Source organism: Malania oleifera, chromosome 1 (genome assembly GCF_029873635.1).
Source record: "Malania oleifera isolate guangnan ecotype guangnan chromosome 1, ASM2987363v1, whole genome shotgun sequence".
Taxonomy (NCBI): domain Eukaryota; kingdom Viridiplantae; phylum Streptophyta; class Magnoliopsida; order Santalales; family Ximeniaceae; genus Malania; species Malania oleifera.
In genome coordinates this window covers 65,061,802-65,071,237 of record NC_080417.1, presented here as the reverse complement: position 1 = coordinate 65,071,237, position 9,436 = coordinate 65,061,802, and the positions used below count along the sequence as shown (strand labels likewise).

The following is a 9,436-nucleotide window of genomic DNA, read 5'->3' as shown; positions in this document are numbered from 1 at the left end:
ATGTAAATTCAAGTATGGTAAGGCATAATCATAAAGCATGTGTAAAGTGAATGATTCATCACACTCAGGATACCTTTGGTCACCTACAGAAAGGTCTTCTTGACTCAACCTCACTAGCATACTTTCAAAAACACTCAAGAAAATAGGTTCACTTTTATATGTGAGGAAGAATTTCATGATCAAACATCCTGCATATTTTGAAGAACTAACACTAAGCATGGAATGAACTAGTCTCGTAAGAATGGGATTTAGCCTATTAATGAGGTGTCGGGTCTTTTACCCTAGCACCTTCTCACCTACTCACCACATCCAACCAAGACCACCCTAGATTGACCTATTCATAGACTAGGCGTACATACATCTTAAGCATCAGATAGTTGAAGAAGCTTTCTACTTGTAGAATCATGTGTGTTGTGTCCCTAGCTTGACCCTTGTATATTTGGAGCAAGTATTCTATATATTTTTCATTTCTTTTTCTTTCTTATGTTCATTCTTCTTACATTTTTTTTCTTTCACGGTCAACTAGGACAATTTTCACAACATTTTTCATTTTCATACTATCGATAGGAGTTTTAAGCTCGAGCAGGAGTCCATGTACTAAGTCTATCTCTAGGGGTGGCTCAATTTTCACATCTTGAGTAGGCTACAAGACCTAAGTTTATATCTCCCCACTAGATATCACCTCTAGGCTAACAAATGCAAGAACTGAGACTAGCAGGCAAAGAAAATCTAGAAAAGGAAAGTTGAGTTCCCTGAACTTAGAGTTTGGTGTCAAAACTCAAGAAAAATGAAAGCCTCAGCAGTACCTCACAAGGTGCCACAACCGCCACGGTTGTTCTCTCAATGCTCTCAAGGAACCCTGAGTGCTATAAACCATGATAAAGTGCATCCTAGCCTTGTGAAGAACCATGTGAATACAATACTTTACACAACCATATTAAGACGAATGAATCATTAGTCAATCATCATAGAGTGAGAAAATAATATACTAGCTATAGTTTGCGAAACTACACATAAGAAACTCACTAATTTGTTAGTGAGCATAACAATGTCATCTAAATGATAAGACTATTCATGTAACATGTAGGTAATATAGAGGTATGTAAAGGTTATAAATAGTGTTAACATGGTATAAAACAGATAATGTCACTTCAAATTTTTAAAAAATTGTCATTTTTTTTCTTGAAATGTGCAATGTAGTATTCCTACCCCCTAGCCCAAATTTAATACTTCAGTGTCCCCAACTAAAGTGTGGAAAGAAAGAACCTGGAAAGAAAGGGAAGGAAACACTACATGGTTCTATGAAATCAATCAGTGTACCTATAAAGACCTGTTACTTATATAACATTTTTTCTCATATATATATATATATATATATATATATATATATAACATAAATACCATCTGTCTGAAATACTACTAAAAAATATCTCAGGCTCAAGAGAGCACTGAGGAAAAACTCTGTATGTCATCCCTAAGCAGCGGTATACAAAAAGTTGTAAACTGTCAAGTACATAATACCAGAAAACCATAATATTCTGAAGTATATTTACAACACAAAATACCTAGTGACCACATCCAAAAACCTGGGATCTACCCCAAAACACTGGCACCAGAAATACACCTACCCTTCCAGCAAGGGCAGCGCAAGACAACCTCTACCTGTAAGCCTGATCTACTCGCCTAACTGGATCTCCTGAAAAATGGTAAGTCACTGGGATAAGATAACGCTCAGTAAGAGGAAATATGCTATTACTAGTGTGTGGCAACTAAGTTGTACATTTAATATACTGAAATAATACTGATACTGTAAAATGAGTAAGCTGATATACTGCACAAAAAACATGTCACGTAGTTTAAAATACAACTGTGTATCTGAGTTTACTATCTGTACATACTGCTAATATGATAATATAATTGCTGCTGTGTGATATATATGTACATAGGAAGTTCTTCAATACCTTGGGATCTGTATGTCATGATTTAACCCCTCATGACAGGGTTGTGCGGCCTATAGGCTGGACTTACTCTAGTTGGCCTACCAGGAAAGTCAATTTGTCTCTAACATCTTCCAATCTAGCCTACTGCAATCTCTCAGGGCAATCTCCAAATCTAACATCATCTAACTGGCTACCTCAACCCAGCTCGTTGGGGAGACTACAATCTCTACTGGCACGGTTAGATGGAATCCACATATTATCTGAGTTATATGGTTGCACTCTAACTATAATAGCAACGGTACCGTGCTCTGCTGTCTGTATCTACCTAAAATTTCCACAGGGATCTGATACTTTGTTATACTAATATATATGCTATTTTAATATGATTTCAAAGCAACCATAATACTATAAATTTGAGCTGTAATATCTGAAATATCTATCTGAAATATTTGTAATATCTATCTATAATATATGTCTATAATTTCTGTAATATCTATCTAAAATATATGTAATATCTATCTATAATATCTGTCTGTAATGTATGTAATATCTATCTGAAGTATTTGTAATATTTGTCTTAGTGTTATGGTTTAGAAATCATGTTATTCTGAAAAATGTTGTAAATCTTACTTTCTGCTAATAAACTGTATATCTAGATATCTGTAAAATTTCATAGTCAACATATTAAACAATAATAAACTCAGGTCACACAACTGTGTAATTAAAAATCTCATGCTTCATATCCGTAATTTCACTAAAGTAATAATACTCATAATATTCTGGAAAAATAAACTGATCAACATGCTTGTAAATATACATACATAATCTTTTGTTATACATTCTAAAAACTACCTAGCATAGCATATTTCCCTTACCAAAATTTTGAAAAGCCCCTACTGTACTTTGACCCTACACCCGCAGGGTTCCCCACTCAAAACCTTGAAAACAACATTTCCTAGAACCAAACATCAGTATTTCTTCGTATACTACATTTCTTATAACTGTGGAAAAGGCAAATATTGAATAAAATGCCTCACCTTGAGATTGGGATGAAATTCAAACCAGCCCCACCAACGATCTGCTCTGGTAGACTTAAAGAGAACTTTCCCAGGAGCGTCGTGCTGACCTAGGATCTTCGAATCAACAAGAACCCTACCCGAAAACCTAAAGAGAAGGTGGGAGATGAACAAGAGAGAGAGAGAGAGAGAGGAGTGCTTTTGCGTGAACAATCTGCAGAAAACTCAAGTTTAGACTATTTATACACTAGCCTTCGTTGACAAGCTGCGTCACTTCGTCGACGAGGTCAAGAAAGAAGTTCGTCGACAAAGTCTACTCCTCGTCGATGAAATTCAGAACTTGAAATATAGCCTCTCAGTATCACGTCTCATCGACGAGACTCTCATGTATTTTCGTCGACGAATTCCCTGTGTTCGTCGATAAGACCCTACTTAATTTTCTGGGTTATTATAGTACCTGCTTAAGTAACGACCATAAATACTATAAATAGAATACACGCAATAATACACCGAAGCATAAAAGACATATCAAAAGAACCATGTAGTATTCATTGATTTCAAAGGTAGTACAATGTATATCGAGATTACACGCATTGGTACGACTGACAAAAACATGGTGTGAAATCAGAAAAGAAAACACTAAGAAAAGAAAATAAAAGAAAATAAAAAATGTGCCAAAGAACAGTACATAAATAGAGCACAAAACAAGATAGATCCTAAACATCTAGTCCTATTCTGAGTCCGCCTTAGAATCAAAATTTGAAATAGGATACGAATTATCTGGAGCACTACTGGGGCCATAAGAAGTTGCCACCTCAGTGGCCATTGCCTGTACCAACACCACCATAAAGCCATGGATTTCAGGAGTTAGAAGTGGCATGGTTGTCCAAGTGGAATTGAATGATTACTGAGGGCGCATGACTACCAGATGCCTAGGGTAAATAGCCAGAGTTAGTGACATACGGATTGGTGTAGTAAAATGCACCTATTGCAACTAAGGCTCCTTATGTGGTACCCCTGAGGTTCCCGCCTCCCTCAACTGCTGGACCTAATCATCTGAGGCTACGTTTCCCCATGAGGATGACTCACCCCTCAATGGATCGTGGGCCCTTGGTCGTCTATATTGTGGGCATTGGGCTTTCTTCTCGTCAGTTTGCGATCCCAAGAGTAGGCGCATTTTCACTAGGAGTAGAAAGAGAGGAAAAATGGAGAATACGAAGAGGTATAAGTTCTAGGAAGGCAAACAATCAAAACCCTAGATTGCCAAATAGGGTTCAGCACAAAAGGGAGGTCGTAGGAGCCAAACCTAGTGGTCGTAGGGTCACCGGAGGCTCAAATATGGTGCTTGGGGCTTGGGCAACTAAGTCAAAGGGAGGGGCGATAAGGGGAGACCTAGAGAACAGTGACAAGAGTGGGAGTTGAATGATCGTAAGGGAAAAATGGTTTTAAACGACTTTTGATATTCTTGACCAGGTCGCACCAGCTCTAATGTTGATCGCATCCCTAAACTTAAATAGGAATATTGACTCCCGACCAGGTCACACCCAACTCAGTGCTAATCGCACACATGGTCAAACCTCTTGGTAATTTATAAGTCTAGACAAGTTTAGAGACTTGACTAGATCATGCCAACGAAGAGATGGTCGCGGCCTTGGTCAAACTTCTTGGTACTTTGGAAGTTCAGAGGACTTTCAAGGCTTCGACCAAGTCACACCTATGCTTGCTGGTCATCGCCTAGTCGCACTCCAACGACCTAAAACCTATCCTAAAGACTCTTAAACCCTATGTACACTACTATGTACACTCTAAGGACTCAAAATAAAAAGAAAAATACTCAAGTTGCCTCTTAGAAGTGCTAAGTTTATCGTCTTCATCTAGACGCGATGAAAGTTCATATTGAACTCACCCTAGTTTGAAAAGAGGGGTTTCTTCCACCATTTTCTTGTTAAACCAAGTCTCACTTACCCACAGTTGCCCCTCTAAACTGGAGGATGAATAATGAACAGCTAGAATCTGCTCATACAAATCCTCCAGGCCAGATATAAAAGGGCTCTCAGACTGAAGTATATCTTTTAAAGGGTCCCTTCACAAAATTGAGAAAGTCACTTCCTCAATGCATTCATCAATCAGGTCAACATCCAAAGCTTGGATGCCATCAGGTGGATGTTGGAAAGCATGGAATACATTCAGTCGGAGCTGTATATTGCCAAAGGACACATCTATAATCCCTGACCTACATTGAATGTAGGTGTTAGCTGTAGCTAAGAATGGTCATCCTAATAGGACATAGATTTGGTCCTTGGTTGGGTCCGAAGGTTCCATATCCAAGACTATGAAGTCAATAGGATAGTAGAACTCCTCAACCTTAACCAAAATGTCCTCTATCACACCCCAGGGCCTTTTAACTGATTAGTCAATGAAACTCAAGGTGATTAGGGTGGGTTCAACTCTCCTAAGTTGAATGTCTTAAAGACCGAGTATGGAAGAAGGTTCACGCTCACCCCTAAATCTAAAAGAAACCTATCAATTATGTAATTGCCAATTACACATGAGATGGTTAGAGCATCGGGGTCTTTTAGTTTAGGAGGTAGATGATCTAATGGAATTGAGATCACATGCTCAGCTAGCCTAGCTTGTTTATTCATATGCACAGTTAATTTTTGCTTCTATGTGCACAAGTCCTTGAGGAACTTGGCATATGTAGGCACTTGCGTGATAGCATCTAAGAGAGGAATGTTGATCTTAATTTGTTAAAATGTGTCCATGATTGACTCAGTGGTGGTCTCCTTCTTAAATTTAAAAGGTGCGTGAAGAGCTATGAGACACGGAGCTACAGGAATATAATGGGGAAGTGCTCCATCCTTGGAAAGAGTTGGTGTCTCGGTATTAGCTACCGGATTAGGAGAAGGAGGATCAAATGGTTCATCATTGGTTTCTTCCCTCGCCTTCTCCCTACCCTTTTCTTGGTATAACTTCTCCCCAACCCTATTTTTTACCTCCTTACCACTCTAAAATATGGTTATAGCCTGGGCTTGCTCATTATATGATAAAGGTCCAGCATCCAGCTCACATTCTACCCCATATTGGCCCTTAGGGTTCACTAGAAGCTGGCTAGGCAACTTACCCTCATCTCTCCTACTCAAAGAGGTAGCTAGTTGCCCCATGGTGGCTTCTAGCTTGGAAATTGATTGGAAGTGAGAATAAAGTAACCGTCGATCAACTTAGCGATCATCCTCAATGCTCTTGAGGGCTTTCAACACCATCTCCTGAAAGGAATCATATTTTGGTCGATGAGGAGATGGTTGTTGAAAAGATGATGGTCTAGGGGCAAACACAAAAGGGTTTTGGGCATTTTGTTATGGGTGAGGAGGTGGATCAGTGGGTGATATCTGAGGTCTTTGTGCTTGAAAACCCGGAACTTGTAGCCTCCAGGAGAAGTTAGGATGTTGTTTCCACCCAAAATTGTATGTGTTTGAATATGGGTCATTGGATAGCCTATCGTACTAATTATGGGTAGCCTTAAATTCCTTTTGCACAAACTCAGGCTGGGAAGGTGAATGATTACAATTGTAGCATGTGTGTGAAGGATAATAACAAATGGCACACACATCTACACATGCCATATGTTGAGGTTGCTATCCTAAGGACAAGAACTGATCTAACTTTTTAACTATGGAGTGTAGTGTGGGCGCTAGGTCATGGCCCATGGCTAACTTATAGACTCCCTTAAGTTTGGAAGAGGAGGGTTTGGATGGTCTACGAGCAACAACAACATGCTGCTAAGAATTCTTGGCAAGGTTTTTCAAAGAGAGCCCAAACCTCATTCTCGTGCTTGGTAAGGAAAGTACCTCCATAAGATGCATCTACCATTGACTTATCTCACTCACTTAATCCTTTACAGAAGGTCTAAACCGATTTCCATCCAGGGGCCTAATGGTGTGGGCATTTATGTAAGAGGTCCTGAAAATGCTCCCATGTCTCGAAAAATAGTTCCCCTTCCACTTGTGAGAAACTATTGATTGCTCTCCTAAGCTGGTTAGTCTTCCAAATTAGGAAGTGCTTTTTCAAGAACTCGTGCTGCATAGTGGCCTAGTTGGTCACCGAGTTCGGCTCTAAGGACGTTAGCCAATATTGGCCTTATCCTTTAGAGAGAACTGGAAAAGCCTTAAGCTGAGGGCATCATCACTGAAATTATGGATGCGGATGGTAGAACAAATTTCGAGGAATTCATCTAGATGATTGTAAGGATTTTCATTTGAATTATCATAGAAATTGGGAAGCATCAAGATGATGGAAGTTTTGATCTCAAATTGTGCTGCCTCAACATCTAGGAATCAGACACAAGACGGCGACGTATATGTGTTGGGTGTGAAGTAGTTTCTAAGGGGCTAAATTGGTTGCTCCCCCACAACAAGTTGGTGAGGAGCTTGGGGTTTCAGGATTTGAATGACTGGAACCGAATTATGTTTAGCCATTACTTTGGGTTTAGAAAACTCAGTAAAATCGAGATTAGAGGTGGATTTCCTAATGGACCTATGAGATCTCTCGATCTCGGGGTCTATAGGCACTAACTCTGGATCCAAAGAGCGCAAACCCAGCATACACACGTGTATCACATAGTCAAGACTTCAGAGTAACAAAAAAAAATAAAATAAAATAAAAACAAATAAATAATACGCTAAACTAGAAATTGGCTTATAACCATGACCTAGTACCTAACAACGGCGCCAAAATTTGGTAGGGTTTCGTCTAGCCAAGTCTTGGGTCCTTAACTACCAAAGATAAAATTTATAAACCTAACTACTCCCAAGTTCAGTAGAACAATAAGTAAGTCGAGTATCGATCCACGGGGACTAAAGTGCAGTTATTCACCACTTCTAATGTAGTTTATTATAGCTTTGTGTAAAAGAAAGTTAAAAGGGGAGATTTTTAAAAGGTTTTTCTAACAATCTACTGAAATCATGTAAATTCTATATTATCGCTACTCCTACAAAGCAGATCTAAGATCATGAATCATGCCTAGACTATCATTTGGTACAAGTTATGTTTGATCAACTATCTGCCTTAGGCTAACGACTAAGTGGACCATTCGAGGGCATAGAGTAGAGAAGGTGTACTAACCGTCCAGAGCATGATCGAGAACCAGGGTATACTCTATCTTAACGATCACGAATCCACCCTATACATGAACCATAGCCTAATCTATATAGATGACTAAATCCCTAACTAGGCCATCCTATCCCCTAGGGTATCATCGATTACAAAGATTTAAACTTGCATGGAAATTAAATGAAAGCATGTAAAGAAAGCATTAAATGAAAGCATGTAAAGGAAAGCAACAAAAAAATAAGCATGTAAAGGTGGCTTTAATTGCAAACTCAATAGTTTGTCACTAACAATCAAGAGTACCATTGAAAACCCTAATCTACTCGGCAACACAAGCAATGAGAAGGTTCTCAAAGGCCTTCATGAAACCAAGCATGAACCAAAACAAGAATGTAAATCAAAAATGGTAAATCTACTCTACTTTGGTTCTCAATGGCTTTCTAGGTCTGTTACTAACCCAAACAAAAAGCCAAAAAGGAACCCTAAGAACATATTTGAAGCTATTATTTATACCAAAAAGGGTTTACAAGGTTTGAATTTCAAAATAGTAAAGTTTTGCCAAAATCTCGTACAGAAGAACGTTGCTATTGACCAAGTCGCACCTATGCTTTCCCTTGGTCACGCCCTGGTTGAGGCTTGCAGGAAATAAGGAATTCAAAATTCAGCATCTTCGACCTAATCAGTCCAATGGGCCTTGCTAGTTGAGCTACTGGTCAAGATTTTCAAGATCCCAACTTTAGTTCAGCTTCAAGAACTCGACTTGGTCACCCCTGAGGGTCACTTGTTTGAGACTCTCAGTATTTCTTAGCTCATTAAGCTTCAGTATCTCAACCTAGTCACCCCATAGAGTCACTTGGTCAATCACTTGGTTGAACCTTGCAACATTTCTTCTTCAGCCTGAACCTTGGAATCTGTAGCTTGTGACCTGGTTGCCTCTTTGTGTTGCTGGTTACACCATATAGTCGAATAGGATCTTCTTCTCTTTTGATACATTGAGGCTCTAGGGGCTTGGCTGAGCAACTAATTTGAACTTTGTTCACTCCAATTACTCCCTTTGCTTCTCGTAATGCTTATCTTCTCAATTTTAACCTATTTTCCTGAAACATGAACAAACCTTGCATAACTCCGAACTATGTTAACAAAGGGTATATACAAGATAAAAGAAGACAAAATTAAGCTAAATGGGGACCTAAAATAGTGCATTTTAGGGACTCACAAGTCACCATGATGCAACTCATGATATTCAAATTAGAAGTTTCTGTTTCCTCAATTGATAACTCATCCTCACTTGCTACTTTCTTAGGGATATAGGGTTGTTCTTCTCCCGAATCTTCCTCTTCATCCTCTTTTTCAATTTCCAAATTTCTAGTTGGT

The 9,436-nt window shown here is 39.0% G+C and overlaps 1 non-coding gene across 1 annotated transcript; it reads left to right on the top strand.

The window, feature by feature from the left end:
- Positions 1 to 6,884: 6,884 nt before the first annotated feature.
- On the top strand, positions 6,885 to 6,990 carry LOC131147406 (small nucleolar RNA R71). The gene has a single exon (XR_009134788.1). It is a non-coding gene; the product is annotated as a small nucleolar RNA R71 (small nucleolar RNA).
- The last annotated feature ends 2,446 nt before the right edge of the window (positions 6,991 to 9,436 follow it).